Source organism: Eptatretus burgeri, chromosome 2 (assembly GCF_056783735.1).
Source record: "Eptatretus burgeri isolate ZD-2024b chromosome 2, Ebu_testis_v1, whole genome shotgun sequence".
NCBI classification, from domain to species: domain Eukaryota; kingdom Metazoa; phylum Chordata; class Myxini; order Myxiniformes; family Myxinidae; genus Eptatretus; species Eptatretus burgeri.
This window is the reverse complement of record NC_140962.1, coordinates 109214797-109232803: the sequence shown is the minus strand read 5'-3', so window position 1 is coordinate 109232803 and position 18007 is coordinate 109214797. Positions and strand designations below refer to the sequence as shown.

The 18007-nt window shown below is 44.7% G+C and overlaps 4 non-coding genes across 4 annotated transcripts; all 4 read left to right on the top strand.

The window, feature by feature from the left end:
* The first annotated feature begins 4331 nt into the window (after window positions 1-4331).
* Window positions 4332-4414, top strand: TRNAL-GAG (transfer RNA leucine (anticodon GAG)). Its single transcript has one exon. It is a non-coding gene; the product is annotated as a tRNA-Leu (tRNA).
* Window positions 4415-7397: 2983 nt separating this feature from the next.
* Window positions 7398-7480, top strand: TRNAL-AAG (transfer RNA leucine (anticodon AAG)). The gene has a single exon. It is a non-coding gene; the product is annotated as a tRNA-Leu (tRNA).
* Window positions 7481-12087: 4607 nt separating this feature from the next.
* Window positions 12088-12170, top strand: TRNAL-UAG (transfer RNA leucine (anticodon UAG)). Its single transcript has one exon. It is a non-coding gene; the product is annotated as a tRNA-Leu (tRNA).
* Window positions 12171-14630: 2460 nt separating this feature from the next.
* Window positions 14631-14713, top strand: TRNAL-AAG (transfer RNA leucine (anticodon AAG)). The gene has a single exon. It is a non-coding gene; the product is annotated as a tRNA-Leu (tRNA).
* Window positions 14714-18007: the final 3294 nt, after the last annotated feature.

The window sequence follows — 18007 nt, the reverse complement described above, 5'->3', positions numbered from 1 at the left end:
AATCAAATCTGCCTGATTGGCCATTTGAAAATCCAAATTTTGAAGAAAAAAAAAAACTTCAAAAAAGGCAAGATCACGAATCAATGTTGGATGCTGGCTGAGATTGGTGAATGTTTCAGAAACATCATCAAAGACGTTCCAAGTCTGCCATGCAGTTTTTTTCCCTTTTCCACGGAAGGTAGACACGACGTCACATCCAGTGAACTCATGGAAGTATGGGATCCCTCTCTCTTTCTCAGGCCCTATTGCAGAAACTACCTCATGGACTGGAATCCATCGCGCCTTGGCTCCTTGGCCAAAGGCAATCCACATGCTCTCAAGACCGAGTTCCTGCAAGGATGGCAGTACAGATATTGCTATGACTAGTACGCCCATGTCATTAGCCTTAATGATGATGGACTTGCTACCATCCGTCGTTGCATCCCTGGCGTGTACAAATATTCGAGTGTCAGCTTCTTCATGACAACATGGAGACACAGCATCAAGTGACTTCCTTGTGTTGCTGATGGCATCTTCTCCTTTTGTGACAATGACTGTGCTTGTCGTCTGTGCTTCACACATCTTTTCCGCAAGGAAGTGAAACAGCTCAGTCTTGTTGCTGTCATCTCGAAGAAAGCTGCTCCAGTTACTTGGGGTCTTACTGGTTCCTGTCACTTATTCTGATTCCTTGCCACCTTTTCGACCTCGCCTCGGACTTCAGACTTGACTTCTTGTACACATCAAACACTACGTCCACCCTCTCCTACCTGGCACCATAGGATTCCACCTTTGGGATGATGTCTTCTTTAGCATGGTCATCAAATATCTTTGAAGTGCGTTTAGGTCGGGCATTGATAAGTGCTGAGCCATCAATGATGACTGCATCTTTTTTTTTCTTCAAATTTTTCAAAATTTGGATTTTCAAATGGCCAATCGGGCAGATTTGATCAGAAAGCCCTGCAGAACAGAAATGCCAAATTTGATGCTTGCATAATAATTTGTACGATTTTTCTACGATCTACTGCACTTCATGTCGGAGTCACAGTGAAGACTTTTTCAAGGTTAACTGTTGCATCTTCAACCAAGAACAAACAACAATCGTCTGGAAATAATGGCACAGGTTATGATGGGCCTCCGGCCCTCCGACATTGAAGTTCCTTTTTTTAGGAACTGATGTTATTTTATGATTTTATAATCTAACGTTGTGATTGCAGAATCGGTGCTTTGTCTCACAGTCGTTGATTGTCTGTACATTTAGAATTTGTTTTGTATCCACTGTTGAGGCTCGTGGTGGAGTTTGAAAACAGAATGGACCATGATGTAACAGAACAAAAATAGCAGTGAAAAAGAGGGGGTACACACTGATATCAAGGTTAGGGGACAAAATGGATGAACACGTGGAGGGATGAGGGACATGGGAATGAATGGGAGTAAGGGGAGTTAGACACAGGAGGTGAACAAGATGGATACAGCTGCAAACTCTCAAATAGAGAAGTGGAAGGAAAAAATGGAAACCCAGAAAGAGGTTGCCTGAGGGAGGGTTGATGGGGGTTAAAAAGATCATAATTATTGAATGGGGATTCATCTGTAACAGTCGCTGTAAAATGCATGGACAACATTGACAGTTGAGGAGAGAGGGGTGGACCCGATGTTGCACCGCCCCGATGTTGTAACACAATTTCATGGTGGGCAGCATAAGTTGCTCAGAGCTTTGGCATTCAGTCATACCAAGAGGGCAACTTAATTAACTGTAAGTCCAGAAAATAATTTAAATTCCTTCATTGTCTCAAACTTTTCTGATAAACCCAAAAAGACCCTTGAGACCTTGAAGACCCTTTCGACTCCCAAGACATTTAAGAACCTAATGATCCATGAGACCCCTAAATTCCATAAAATGCTTGAAGACCCCGAAAAACTCATAATACCCTAAATAAGCCGAAGACCATTTAAACCCATAAGACCTTTAAGATTCATTAGACCCATAATATCCTTGAATACTCCCAAAACTCTGAAGACCCCTCAGATATTTTGAGACGCTTCAGACACTTAAGACCCCCAATACCATTGAAGACCCCAAAGACCCTTAAAACTCCAAAGACCCATTCGGATCGTTCAGAGACCTAAGACCTTATAGACCCGATTAGACCACCATTAGTTCCCTAAGACCCTAAGAAACCTGTTAGACATGTCTGAGGACCGTCTGCAATAACACTTGAGGACCACCAGTGATAAAATAATACAAAGGCCCCCAATGAGTAAACCACATCAGTACCAAGCCATGCAGGTGGAAAATACAATTAATTAATTGATTTTTCCTTTTTTTTTCAGGTTCTGCTCGTCTTGGTTTGTTCTGGAGAAAGTTTTACATGGCAATGATTCAAGTCCCACAGGACGAAGAGGAAAGTCCCACGTGATGAAGAGACAGGTCCCACATGGCAAAAAGTCAAGGCGCATGAGGCAAAGTGGAAAGTTCCACATGATGAAGAGGCAAGTCCTATGTAACAAAGAGGCAAGTCCCATGTGATATAAAGGCAAGTCTCCCGTGGCAAAGAGAAAACTCCCACATGAGGAAGAGGCAAGTCCCACATGGCAGAGTCATGTCCCACGTGGCAAAGAGGCAAGGGCCCGTGACAAAGAGGCAATATCCACGTGGCGAAGAGGCAAGTCCCACATGGCAAAGAGTCATGTACCACGTGGCAAAGAGGCATGACCCACGTGGTGAAGAGGCAAGTCCCACATGGGAAAGAGTCATGACCCATGTGTCGAAGAGGAAAGTCCCACATCACAAAGAGGAAAGTTCCACGTGATGACGAGGAAAGGCCAACGTCACAAAGAGGTGAGTTCCACGTGACAAAGAGGAAAGGCCCACGTGACGAAGAGGCAAGTCCCATGTGTCGAAGAGGAAGGTCCCATGTCACAAAGAGGCAAGTTCCACGTGACAAAGAGGCAACGCCCATGCAGCAAAGAGGGAAGTCCCATGTATTGAAGTGGCAAGTACCACGTGTTGAAGAGATAAGTCCTTCTTGGTGAAAGGCAAGTCCCACGTGTCGAAGAGACAAGTCCTTCTTGGCAAAGGGAAAATTCCATGTGTTGAAGTGGCAAGTCCGAGTGTTGAAGTGGCAAGTCCCACCTGTCAAAGGGACAAGTCCCTCATGGTGATAAGACAAGTCACACTTGTTGAAGAAGAAATTCCAACGTGTCGAAGAGCCAAGTCCCACGTAGCAAAGAGGCAAGTCCCACATGTCAAAGAGGCAAATCCCACATGACAAAGAGGCAAATACCATATGGCGAAGTGGCAAGACCCAAGTAACAATGAGTTGAGTCACAAGTCTCAAAGAGGAAAGTCCCACATGTCAAAGATGCAACTCCAATGTGACAATGAGGCATTTCCCACATGGTGAAGAGGCAAGTCCACCATAGCGAACAGGGAAGTCCCACGTTTTGCAGAGATAAGTCCTTCTTGGTGAAGAGCCAAGTCGCATGTGGCAAAGAGGCAACTCACACAAGTCAAAGAGCCAAGTCCCCCGTGTTTAAGAGCCAAGTCCCACATGACAAAGATGCAAATCCCACTTGTCGAAGAGGAAAATCCAACATTACAAAGAGGAAAATCCCAAATGGTGAAGAGGCAACTCCCATGTGACAATGAAGCATGTCCTACATGTCGAAGATGCAACTCTCACATGGCGAAGAGGCAAGTACCATGCAGTGAAGTAGCAAGTCTCTTATCTTATCTTATCAAGTCGCTTATCTTGGTTTTTGGCATGGGGAACTTCTACCTGGCAATGAGCCAAGACCCACGTGATGAAGAGGAAAGCCCGACGTGGCAAGGAGGAAAGTCCCACGTGGAAAAGAGGCAAGAATCACATCGCAAAGCGAAAAGTCCCACGTGACAATGAGGCAAATCCAAAGTGTCAAAGAGGAAAGTCCCACATACCAAAAAAGAAGTCCCACGTGACAATGAGGCAAATCCAAAGTGTCAAAGAGGAAAGTCCCACATATCAAAAAAGAAGTCCCACGTGACAATGACATAATACCCACGTGTCGAAGAAGCAAGTCTCACATGTCGAAGAGGCAAATCCCACGTGATAAAGAGGCCAGTCCCACGTGACAAAGGAAAGTCCCTCGTGGCAAAGAGTTAAGTCTCACGTGCTGAAGAGGAAAGTCCCATGTGTTTGAGAGGCAAGTCCCACGTGTTAAGGTGATGCATCGAATTTATTTATATATTAACTCCATGAATGCATCGTCAGAAAATGATTTTCTCTCCCTCCAAATGTTGAAATGTTGAACAATTATTCAAAGACCAATCAAACTTTAAATTCTCAAAAATCATTGATGTCGAGCGACATCAACAAGTCAGGATGGCCGAGCGGTCTAAGGCGCTGTGTTGAGGTCGCAGTCTCCTCTGGAGGCGTGGGTTCGATTCCCACTTCTGACATGTTTTTCTTTTAACACACTCCGTGACGTCATGGTTGGAGTGTCTGCTTTGAGTGGGAGTTCGATGTCCTGAACCACGTTGGAGTCACAGTGAAGTCTATTTCAAGGTTAACTGCTGCATCTTCAACCAAGAAGAAACAACAATCGTCTGGTAATAATGGCACAGGCTTCGATGGGCCTCCTGCCCTCCTACATTGAAGTTCCTTGTTGGGGAAATAATGTTATTTTATGTTTTTATAATCTAACGTTGTGATTGCAGAATCAGTGCTTTGTCTCACAGCCGTTGATCGTCTGTACATTTAGAATTTGTTTTGTATCCACTGTTGAGGCTCGTGGTGAAGTTTGAACACAGAATGGACCATGATGTGACAGAACAAAAATAGCAGTAAAAACAGAGGGGGTACACACTGATATCAGGGTTGGGGGACAAAATGGATGAACACGTGGAGGGATGAGGGACATGGGAATGAATCGGAGTAAGGGGAGTTAGATACAGGAGGTGAACAAGATGGATACAGATGCAAACTCTCAAACAGAGAAGTGGAAGGAAAAAATGGAAACCCAGAAAGAAGTTGCCTGAGGCAGGGTTAATGGGGGTTAAAATATAATAATTATTGAATGGGGATGCATCTGTAACAGTCACAGTAAAATGCATGGACAACATTGACAGTTGAGGAGAGAGGGGTGGACCCGATGTTGCACCGCCCCGATGTTGAAACACCATTTCACGGTGGGCAGCATATGTGGCTGAGCTTTGGCATTCATACATACCAAGTGCAACAGAATTAACCATAAGTCCATTGAATAATTTAAATTCCTTCATTATCTCAAACTTTTTTAATAAACCCTTAAAGACCCTTTTGACTTTGAAGAGTCTCTCCACTCCAATGACACATGAGACCCTTATGACCCTTGAATCCCCAAAAATCCATGAAATGCTTAAAGACCCCAAAAGACCCGTAAAACTACAAAGACCCTCGAAACCCCAAAGATGCAGAATACCCTAAAAACCCTGAAGAACATTTAGACCCATAAAAAGTTTAACATATTTTTGACCAATATGGTCCATGAATACACCAACAACTCTGAAGACCACTCAGATATTTTAAGACCCTAAAGACACTTAAGACCACCAATACACTTTGCGACCACAAAGACCCTTGAAACCCCAAAGACCCTGTGGGACCCTTCAGAACCCAAATACCCAAAAGACTCGATGAGAACCCTAATAGTTCCCTAAGACACCTTGGAACCTGTTACACATGTCTGAGGGGCTTCTGCAACAACACTTGAGGGACACCAGTGATAATACAAAGGCCGCCAATGAGAAAACAACATCAGTTCCAAACTGTGTGGGTGGAAAATATAATAAATTAATTAAGTTATCTTTTTTTCAGATTCTGCTCATCTTGGTTTGTGGCATGGGGAAACTTCTACCTGGCAATGAGCCAAGACCCACGTGATGAAGAGGAAAGCCCGACGTGGCAACGATGCAAGTTCCACTTGGAAAAGAGGCAAGAATCACATCGCAAAGCGGAAAGTCCCACATGACAATGAGGAAAATCCAAAGGGTCGAAGAGGAAAGTCCCACATATCGAAGAAAGAAGTCCCAAGTGACAATTACATAATTCCCACGTGTCGAAGAAGCAAGTCTCACATGTCGAAGAGGTAAATCCCACATGATAAACAGGCTTGTCCCACGTGATAAGGAGGAAAGTCCCTCGTGGCAAAGAGCAAAGTCACACGTGCTGAAGATGCAAGCACAACGTGACAAAGAGGCTAGTCCCACATGACAAAGAGGAAAGTTCCTCGTGGCAAAGAGGCAAGTCTCACGTGCTGAAGAGGAAAGTCCCACATGACAAAGAGGAAAGTCCCACATGCTGAAGAGTCAAGTCTCACGTGCTGAGGAGGAAAGACCCACGTGACAAAGAGGAAAGTCCTCGTGACAAAGAGGAAAGTCCCACGTGCTGAAGAGGAAAGTCTCATGTGACAAAGAGGAAAGTCTCACGTGCTGAAGGGGAAAGTCCCACATGACAACGAGGCTAGTCCCACGTGACAAAGAGGAAAGCCCCTCCTGGCAAAGAGGTTAGTCCGACGTGACAAAGAGGAAAGTCCCACATGACAACAAGGCTCGTCCCACGTGACAAAGAGGAAAGTCCCTCGTGACAAAGAGGCTAGTCCGACGTGACAAAGAGGCGAGTCCCATGTGACAAAGAGGCTCGTCCCACGTGACAAAGAGGATCGTCCCACGTGACAAAGAGGAAAGTCCCTCGTGGCAAAGAGGCTCGTCCCACGTGACAAAGGGGCTCATCCCACGTGACAAAGAGGCTCGTCCCACGTGACAAAAAGGAAAGTCCCACGTGACATAAAGGAAAGTCCCACGTGACAAAGAGGAAAGTCTCACGTGACAAAGAGGCTAGCCCCACGTGACAAAGAGGCAAGTCTCACGTGCTGAAGGGGAAAGTCCCACATGACAAAGAGGAAAGTCCCACGTGACAAAGAGGAAAGCCCCTCGTGGCAAAGAGGTTAGTCCCACGTGACAAAGAGGAAAGTCTCTCGTGGCAAAGAGGCAAGTCTCACGTGCTGAAGAGGAAAGTCTGACGTGACAAAGAGGAAAGTCCCACGTGACAAAGAGGCAAGTCTCATGTGCTGAAGAGGAAAGTCTGACGTGACAAAGAGGAAAGTCCCACGTGACAAAGAGGCAAGTCTCTTGTGCTGAAGAGGAAAGTCCCTCGTGACAAAGAAGAAAGTCCCTCGTGGTAAAGAGGCAAGTCTCACGTGCTGAAGAGGAAAGTCCCACATGTTTGAGAGTCAAGTACCACGTGCAAAGGTGATGCATCGACTTTATTTATATATTAACTCCATGAATGCATCGTCAGAAAATGATTTTCTCTCCCTCCAAATGTAAAAATGTTGAAAAATTATTTAAAAAGTAATCAAACATTAAATTCTCAACAATCATACACGTCAAGCAACAACAACAAGTCAGGATGGCTGAGTGGTCTAAGGCGCTGCGTTAAGGTCGCAGTCTCCTCTGGAGGCGTGGTTTCGAATCCCACTTCTGACATCATTGTCTTTTAACACACTCCGTGACGTCATGGTTGGAGTGTCTGCTCTGAGTGGGAGCTCAATGTCTTGAAACCATTCGTGGGCCAGATCGCAGCAATTTTTGAGAGGAATCATTCAAATGATGATACAAGCATCAAATTTAGCACATTTGTTCTCCAGGGGATTCCAATCAAATCTGCCTGATTGGCCATTTGAAAATCCAAATTTTGAAGAAAAAAAAAAACTTCAAAAAAGTCAAGATCACGAATCAATGTTGGATGCTGGCTGAGATTGGTGAATGTTTCAGAAACATCATCAAAGACGTTCCAAGTCTGCCATGCAGTTTTCTTCCCTTTACCGCGGAAGGGAGACACGACGTCACATCCAGTGAACGCATGGAAGTATGGGATCCCTCGAGTTTTCTCAGGCCCTTTGCAGAAACGACCTCATGGACTGGAATCCATCGCGCCTTGGCTCCTTGGCCAAAGGCGATCCACATGTTCTCAAGACCGAGTTCCTGGAAGGATGGCAGTGCAGATATTGCTTTGACTAGAACGCCCATGTCATTCGCCTTAATGATGATGGACTTGCTTCCATCTGTCGTTGCATCCCTGGCGTGTACAAATATTCGAGTGTCAGCTTCTTCATGACAACATGGAGACACAGCATCCAGTGACTTCCTTGTGTTGCTAATGGCATCTTCTCCTTTTGTGACAATGACTGTGCTTGTCGTCTGTGCTTCACACATCTTTTCCGCAAGGAAGTGAAACAGCTCAGTCTTGTTGCTGTCATCTCGAAGAAAGCTGCTCCAGTTACTTGGGGTCTTACTGGTTCCTGTCACTTATTCTGATTCCTTGCCACCTTTTCGACCTTGCCTCGGACTTCAGACTTGACTTCTTGTACACATCAAACATTACGTCCACCCTCTCGTACCTGGCACCATAGGATTCCACCTTTGGGATGATGTCTTCTTTAGCATGGTCATCAAATATCTTTGAAGTGCGTTTAGGTAGGGCATTGATAAGTGCTGAGTCATCAATGATGACTGCATCTTTTTTTTTTCTTCAAATTTTTCAAAATTTGGATTTTCAAATGGCCAATCGGGCAGATTTGATCAGAAAGCCCTGCAGAACAGAAATGCCAAATTTGATGCTTGCATAATAATTTGCACGATTTTTCTACTATCTACTACACTTCATGTCGGAGTCACAGTGAAGACTTTTTCAAGGTTAACTGTTGCATCTTCAACCAAGAACAAACAACAATCGTCTGGAAATAATGGCACAGGCCATGATGGGCCTCCTGCCCTCCTTCATTGAAGTTCCTTTTTTTAGGAACTGATGTTATTTTATGATTTTATAATCTAACGTTGTGATTGCAGAATCGGTGCTTTGTCTCACAGTCGTTGATTGTCTGTACATTTAGAATTTGTTTTGTATCCACTGTTGAGGCTCGTGGTGGAGTTTGAACACAGAATGGACCATGATGTAACAGAACAAAAATAGCAGTAAAAAAGAGGGGGGTACACACTGATATCAAGGTTAGGGGACAAAATGGATGAACACGTGGAGGGATGAGGGACATGGGAATGAATGGGAGTAAGGGGAGTTAGACACAGGAGGTGAACAAGATGGATACAGCTGCAAACTCTCAAACAGAGAAGTGGAAGGAAAAAATGGAAACCCAGAAAGAGGTTGCCTGAGGGAGGGTTGATGGGGGTTAAAAAGATCATAATTATTGAATGGGGATTCATCTGTAACAGTCGCTGTAAAATGCATGGACAACATTGACAGTTGAGGAGAGAGGGGTGGACCCGATGTTGCACCGCCCCGATGTTGTAACACAATTTCACGGTGGGCAGCATAAGTTGCTCAGAGCTTTGGCATTCAGTCATACCAAGAGGGCAACTTAATTAACTGTAAGTCCAGAAAATAATTTAAATTCCTTCATTGTCTCAAACTTTTCTGATAAACCCAAAAAGACCCTTGAGACCTTGAAGACCCTTTCGACTCCAAAGACATTTAAGAACCTAATGATCAATGAGACCCCTAAATTCCATAAAATGCTTGAAGACCCCGAAAAACTCATAATACCCTAAATAAGCCGAAGACCATTTAAACCCATAAGACCTTTAAGATTCATTAGACCAATAATATCGTTGAATACTCCCAAAACTCTGAAGACCCCTCAGATATTTTGAGACGCTTCAGACACTTAAGACCCCCAATACCATTGAAGACCCCAAAGACCCTTAAAACTGCAAAGACCCTTTCGGATCGTTCAGAGACCTAAGACCTTATAGACCCGATTAGACCACCAATAGTTCCCTAAGACCCTAAGAAACCTGTTAGACATGTCTGAGGACCGTCTGCAATAACACTTGAGGACCACCAGTGATAATACAAAGGCCCCCAATGAGTAAACCACATCAGTACCAAGCCATGCAGGTGGAAAATATAATTAATTAATTGATTTTTCCTTTTTTTTCAGGTTCTGCTCGTCTTGGTTTGTTATGGAGAAAGTTTTACATGGCAATGATTCAAGTCCCACAGGACGAAGAGGAAAGTCCCACGTGATGAAGAGACAGGTCCCACATGGCAAAAAGTCAAGGCGCATGAGGCAAAGAGGAAAGTTCCACATGATGAAGAGGCAAGTCCTATGTAACAAAGAGGCAAGTCCCATGTGATATAGAGGCAAGTCTCCCGTGGCAAAGAGAAAACTCCCACATGAGGAAGAGGCAAGTCCCACATGGCAGAGTCATGTCCCACGTGGCAAAGAGGCAAGGGCCCGTGACAAAGAGGCAATATCCACGTGGCGAAGAGGCAAGTCCCACATGGCAAAGAGTCATGTACCATGTGGCAAAGAGGCATGACCCATGTGTGGAAGAGGAAAGTCCCACATCACAAAGAGGAAAGTTCCACGTGATGACGAGGCAAGGCCAACGTCACAAAGAGGTGAGTTCCACGTGACAAAGAGGAAAGGCCCACGTGACGAAGAGGCAAGTCCCATGTGTCGAAGAGGAAGGTCCCATGTCACAAAGAGGCAAGTTCCATGTGACAAAGAGGCAAGGCCCACGCAGCAAAGAGGGAAGTCCCATGTATTGAAGTGGCAAGTACCACGTGTTGAAGAGATAAGTCCTTCTTGGTGAAAGGCAAGTCCCACGTGTCAAAGAGACAAGTCCCACGTGTCGAAGAGACAAGTCCTTCTTGGCAAAGGGAAAATTCCATGTGTTGAAGTGCCAAGTCCCAAGTGTTGAAGTGGCAAGTCCCACCTGTCAAAGAGACAAGTCCCTCATGGTGATAAGACAAGTCACACTTGTTGAAGAAGAAATTCCAACGTGTCGAAGAGCCAAGTCCCACGTAGCAAAGAGGCAAGTCCCACATGTCAAAGAGGCAAGTCCTACTTGTCAAAGAGGCAAATCCCACATGACAAAGAGGCAAATACCATATGGCGAAGAGGCAAGACCCAAGTAACAATGAGTTGAGTCACAAGTCTCAAAGAGGAAAGTCCCACATGTCAAAGATGCAACTCCAATGTGACAATGAGGCATTTCCCACATGGTGAAGAGGCAAGTCCCACATAGCGAACAGGGAAGTCCCACGTTTTGCAGAGATAAGTCCTTCTTGGTGAAGAGCCAAGTCGCATGTGGCAAAGAGGCAACTCACACAAGTCAAAGAGCCAAGTCCCCCGTGTTTAAGAGCCAAGTCCCACATGACAAAGATGCACGTTCCTCGTGTTGAAGAGGCAACTCCCATGTGGCGAAGAGGTAACTCCCACGAATTTGAAAGGCAAGTCTCAAGTGATAAAGAGACAAGACCCACGTAGTGAAGAGCCAAGTCCCAAGTCACAAAGAGGCAAGTCCCAAGTGTCGTAGACGCAAGTCCCACATGACAAATATGCAAATCCCACTTGTCGAAGAGGCAAATCCAACATTACAAAGAGGAAAATCCCAAATGGTGAAGAGGCAACTCCCATGTGACAATGAAGCATGTCCTACATGTCGAAGATGCAACTCTCACATGGCGAAGAGGCAAGTACCATGCAGTGAAGTAGCAAGTCTCTTATCTTATCTTATCAAGTCGATTATCTTGGTTTTTGGCATGGGGAACTTCTACCTGGCAATGAGCCAAGACCCACGTGATGAAGAGGAAAGCCCGACGTGGCAAGGAGGCAAGTCCCACGTGGAAAAGAGGCAAGAATCACATCGCAAAGCGAAAAGTCCCACGTGACAATGAGGCAAATCCAAAGTGTCAAAGAGGAAAGTCCCACATATCAAAAAAGAAGTCCCACGTGACAATGACAGAATACCCTCGTGTCGAAGAAGCAAGTCTCACATGTCGAAGAGGCAAATGCCACGTGAGAAAGAGGCCAGTCCCACGTGACAATGGAAAGTCCCTCGTGGCAAAGAGTTAAGTCTCACGTGCTGAAGAGGAAAGTCCCACGTGTTTGAGAGGCAAGTCCCACGTGTAAAGGTGAAGCATCGAATTTATTTATATATTAACTCCATGAATGCATCGTCAGAAAATGATTTTCTCTCCCTCCAAATGTTAAAATGTTGAACAATTATTCAAAGAGCAATCAAACTTTAAATTCTCAAAAATCATACATGTCGAGCAACATCAACAAGTCAGAATGGCCAAGCGGTCCAAGGCGCTGTGTTTAGGTCGCAGTCTCCTCTGGAGGCGTGGGTTCGATTCCCACTTCTGACATGTTTTTCTTTTAACACACTCCGTGACGTCATGGTTGGAGTGTCTGCTTTGAGTGGGAGCTCGATGTCCTGAACCACGTTGGAGTCACAGTGAAGTCTATTTCAAGGTTAACTGCTGCATCTTCAACCAAGAAGAAACAACAATCGTCTGGTAATAATGGCACAGGCTTCGATGGGCCTCCTGCCCTCCTACATTGAAGTTCCTTGTTGGGGAAATAATGTTATTTTATGTTTTTATAATCTAACGTTGTGATTGCAGAATCAGTGCTTTGTCTCACAGCTGTTGGTTGTCTGTACATTTAGAATTTGTTTTGTATCCACTGTTGAGGCTCGTGGTGAAGTTTGAACACAGAATGGACCATGATGTGACAGAATAAAAATAGCAGTAAAAACAGAGGGGGGTACACACTGATATCAGGGTTGGGGGACAAAATGGATGAACACGTGGAGGGATGAGGGACATGGGAATGAATCGGAGTAAGGGGAGTTAGATACAGGAGGTGAACAAGATGGATACAGATGCAAACTCTCAAACAGAGAAGTGGAAGGAAAAAATGGAAACCCAGAAAGAAGTTGCCTGATATGAGGCAGGGTTGATGGGGGTTAAAAATATAATAATTATTGAATGGGGATGCATCTGTAACAGTCACAGTAAAATGCATGCACAACATTGACAGTTGAGGAGAGAGGGGTGGACCCGATGTTGCACCGCCCCGATGTTGAAACACCATTTCACGGTGGGCAGCATATGTGGCTGAGCTTTGGCATTCATACATACCAAGTGCAACAGAATTAACCATAAGTCCATTAAATAATTTAAATTCCTTCATTATCTCAAACTTTTTTAATAAACCCTTAAAGACCCTTTTGACTTTGAAGAGTCTCTCCACTCCAATGACACATGAGACCCTTATGACCCTTGAATCCCCGAAAATCCATGAAATGCTTAAAGACCCCAAAAGACCCGTAAAACTACAAAGACCCTCGAAACCCCAAAGACGCAGAATACCCTAAATACCCTGAAGAACATTTAGACCCATAAAAAGTTTAACATATTTTTGACCAATATGGTCCATGAATACACCAACAACTCTGAAGACCACTCAGATATTTTAAGACCCTAAAGACACTTAAGACCCCCAATACACTTTGCGACCACAAAGACCCTTGAAACCCCAAAGACCCTATGGGACCCTTCAGAACCCAAATACCCAAAAGACTCGATGAGAACCCTAATAGTTCCCTAAGACACCTTGGAACCTGTTACGCATGTCTGAGGGGCTTCTGCAACAACACTTGAGGGACACCAGTGATAATACAAAGGCGCCAATGAGAAAACAACATCAGTTCCAAACTGTGTGGGTGGAAAATATAATAAATTAATTAAGTTGTCTTTTTTTCAAATTCTGCTCATCTTGGTTTGTGGCATGGGGAAACTTATACCTGGCAATGAGCCAAGACCCACGTGATGAAGAGGAAAGCCCGACGTGGCAAGGATGTAAGTCCCACTTGGAAAAGAGGCAAGAATCACATCGCAAAGCGGAAAGTCCCACATGACAATGAGGAAAATCCAAAGTGTCGAAGAGGAAAGTCCCACATATCGAAGAAAGAAGTCCCAAGTGACAATTACATAATTCCCACATGTCGAAGAGGTAAATCCCACATGATAAAGAGGCTTGTCCCACGTGATAAGGAGGAAAGTTCCTCGTGGCAAAGAGCAAAGTCCCATGTGCTGAAGATGCAAGTACAACATGACAAAGAGGCTCGTCCCACATGACAAAGAGGAAAGTTCCTCGTGGCAAAGAGGAAAGTCTCAGTGCTGAAGAGGAAAGTCCCACATGACAAAGAGGAAAGTCCCACATGCTGAAGAGTCAAGTCTCACTTGCTGAGGAGGAAAGACCCACGTGACAAAGAGGAAAGTCCTCGTGACAAAGAGGAAAGTCCCACGTGCTGAAGAGGAAAGTCTCATGTGACAAAGAGGCAAGTCTCACGTGCTGAAGGGGAAAGTCCCATATGACAACGAGGCTAGTCCCACGTGACAAAGAGGAAAGCCCCTCGTGGCAAAGAGGTTAGTCCCACGTGACAAAGAGGAAAGTCTCTCGTGGCAAAGAGGCAAGTCTCACGTGCTGAAGAGGAAAGTCTGACGTGACAAAGAGGAAAGTCCCACGTGACAAAGAGGCAAGTCTCTTGTGCTGAAGAGGTAAGTCACTCGTGACAAAGAAGAAAGTACCTCGTGGTAAAGAGGCAAGTCTCACGTGCTGAAGAGGAAAGTCTCACGTGTTTGAGAGTCAAGTCCCACGTGTAAAGGTGATGCATCGAATTTATTTATATATTAACTCCATGAATGCATCGTCAGAAAATGATTTTCTCTCCCTCCAAATGTAAAAATGTTGAAAAATTATTTAAAAAGTAATCAAACATTAAATTCTCAACAATTGTACACGTCAATCAACAACAACAAATCAGGGTGGCCGAGCGGTCTAAGGCGCTGCGTTAAGGTCGCAGTCTCCTCTGGGGGCGTGGGTTCGAATCCCACTTCTGACATCATTGTCTTTTAACACACTCCGTGACGTCATGGTTGGAGTGTCTGCTCTGAGTGGGAGCTCAATGTCTTGAAACCATTCGTGGGCCAGATCGCAGCAATTTTTGAGAGGAATCATTCAAATGATGATACAAGCATCAAATTTAGCACATTTATTCTCCAGGGGATTCCAATCAAATCTGCCTGATTGGCCATTTGAAAAACCAAATTTTGAAGAAAAAAAAAAAACTTCAAAAAAGTCAAGATCACGAATCAATGTTGGATGCTGGCTGAGATTGGTGAATGTTTCAGAAACATCATCAAAGACGTTCCAAGTCTGCCATGCAGTTTTCTTCCCTTTTCCACGGAAGGTAGACACGACGTCACATCCAGTGAACGCATGGAAGTATGAGATCCCTCTCTCTTTCTCAGGCCCTATTGCAGAAACTACCTCATGGACTGGAATCCATCGCGCCTTGGCTCCTTGGCCAAAGGCAATCCACATGCTCTCAAGACCGAGTTCCTGTAAGGATGGCAGTACAGATATTGCTATGACTAGTACGCCCGTGTCATTAGCCTTAATGATGATGGACTTGCTACCATCCGTCGTTGCATCCCTGGCGTGTACAAATATTCGAGTGTCAGCTTCTTCATGACAACATGGAGACACAGCATCCAGTGACTTCCTTGTGTTGCTAATGGCATCTTCTCCTTTTGTGACAATGACTGTGCTTGTCGTCTGTGCTTCACACATCTTTTCCGCAAGGAAGTGAAACAGTTCAGTCTTGTTGCTGTCATCTCGAAGAAAGCTGCTCCAGTTACTTGGGGTCTTACTGGTTCCTGTCACTTATTCTGATTCCTTGCCACCTTTTCGACCTTGCCTCGGACTTCAGACTTGACTTCTTGTAGACATCAAACACTACATCCACCCTCTCGTACCTGGCACCATAGGATTCCACCTTTGGGATGATGTCTTCTTTAGCATGGTCATCAAATATCTTTGAAGTGCGTTTAGGTAGGGCATTGATAAGTGCTGAGCCATCAATGATGACTGCATCTTTTTTTTTTCTTCAAATTTTTCAAAATTTGGATTTTCAAATGGCCAATCGGGCAGATTTGATCAGAAAGCCCTGCAGAACAGAAATGCCAAATTTGATGCTTGGATAATAATTTGCACGATTTTTCTCCTATCTACTACACTTCATGTCGGAGTCACAGTGAAGACTTTTTCAAGGTTAACTGTTGCATCTTCAACCAAGAACAAACAACAATCGTCTGGAAATAATGGCACAGGCTATGATGGGCCTCCTGCCCTCCTACATTGAAGTTCCTTTTTTTAGGAACTGATGTTATTTTATGATTTTATAATCTAACGTTGTGATTGCAGAATCGGTGCTTTGTCTCACAGTCGTTGATTGTCTGTACATTTAGAATTTGTTTTGTATCCACTGTTGAGGCTCGTGGTGGAGTTTGAACACAGAATGGACCATGATGTAACAGAACAAAAATAGCAGTAAAAAAGAGGGGGGTACACACTGATATCAAGGTTAGGGGACAAAATGGATGAACACGTGGAGGGATGAGGGACATGGGAATGAATGGGAGTAAGGGGAGTTAGACACAGGAGGTGAACAAGATGGATACAGCTGCAAACTCTCAAACAGAGAAGTGGAAGGAAAAAATGGAAACCCAGAAAGAGGTTGCCTGAGGGAGGGTTGATGGGGGTTAAAAAGATCATAATTATTGAATGGGGATTCATCTGTAACTGTCGCTGTAAAATGCATGGACAACATTGACAGTTGAGGAGAGAGGGGTGGACCCGATGTTGCACCGCCCCGATGTTGTAACACAATTTCACGGTGGGCAGCATAAGTTGCTCAGAGCTTTGGCATTCAGTCATACCAAGAGGGCAACTTAATTAACTGCAAGTCCATAAAATAATTTAAATTCCTTCATTGTCTCAAACTTTTCTGATAAACCCAAAAAGACCCTTGAGACCTTGAAGACCCTTTCGACTCCAAAGACATTTAAGAACCTAATGATCCATGAGACCCCTAAATTCCATAAAATGCTTGAAGACCCCGAAAAACTCATAATACCCTAAATAAGCCGAAGACCATTTAAACCCATAAGACCTTTAAGATTCATTAGACCCATAATATCCTTGAATACTCCCAAAACTCTGAAGACCCCTCAGATATTTTGAGACGCTTCAGTCACTTAAGACCCCCAATACCATTGAAGACCCCAAAGACCCTTAAAACTCCAAAGATCCATTCGGATCGTTCAGAGACCTAAGACCTTATAGACCCGATTAGACCACCAATAGTTCCCTAAGACCCTAAGAAACCTGTTAGACATGTCTGAGGACCGTCTGCAAAAACACTTGAGGACCACCAGTGATAATACAAAGGCCCCCAATGAGTAAACCACATCAGTACCAAGCCATGCAGGTGGAAAATATAATTAATTAATTGATTTTTCCTTTTTTTTCAGGTTCTGCTCGTCTTGGTTTGTTATGGAGAAAGTTTTACATGGCAATGATTCAAGTCCCACAGGACGAAGAGGAAAGTCCCACGTGATGAAGAGACAGGTCCCACATGGCAAAAAGTCAAGGCGCATGAGGCAAAGAGGAAAGTTCCACATGATGAAGAGGCAAGTCCTATGTAACAAAGAGGCAAGTCCCATGTGATATGGAGGCAAGTCTCCCGTGGCAAAGAGAAAACTCCCACATGAGGAAGAGGCAAGTCCCACATGGCAGAGTCATGTCCCACGTGGCAAAGAGGCAAGGGCCCGTGACAAAGAGGCAATATCCACGTGGCGAAGAGGCAAGTCCCACATGGCAAAGAGTCATGTACCACGTGGCAAAGAGGCATGACCCATGTGTCGAAGAGGAAAGTCCCACATCACAAAGAGGAAAGTTCCACGTGATGACGAGGCAAGGCCAACGTCACAAAGAGGTGAGTTCCACGTGACAAAGAGGAAAGGCCCACGTGACGAAGAGGCAAGTCCCATGTGTCGAAGAGGAAGGTCCCATGTCACAAAGAGGCAAGTTCCACATGACAAAGAGGCAAGGCCCACGCAGCAAAGAGGGAAGTCCCATGTATTGAAGTGGCAAGTACCACGTGTTGAAGATATAAGTCCTTCTTGGTGAAAGGAAAGTCCCACGTGTCAAAGAGACAAGTCCCATGTGTCGAAGAGACAAGTCCTTCTTGGCAAAGGGAAAATTCCATGTGTTGAAGTGGCAAGTCCCAAGTGTTGAAGTGGCAAGTCCCACCTGTCAAAGAGACAAGTCCCTCATGGTGATAAGACAAGTC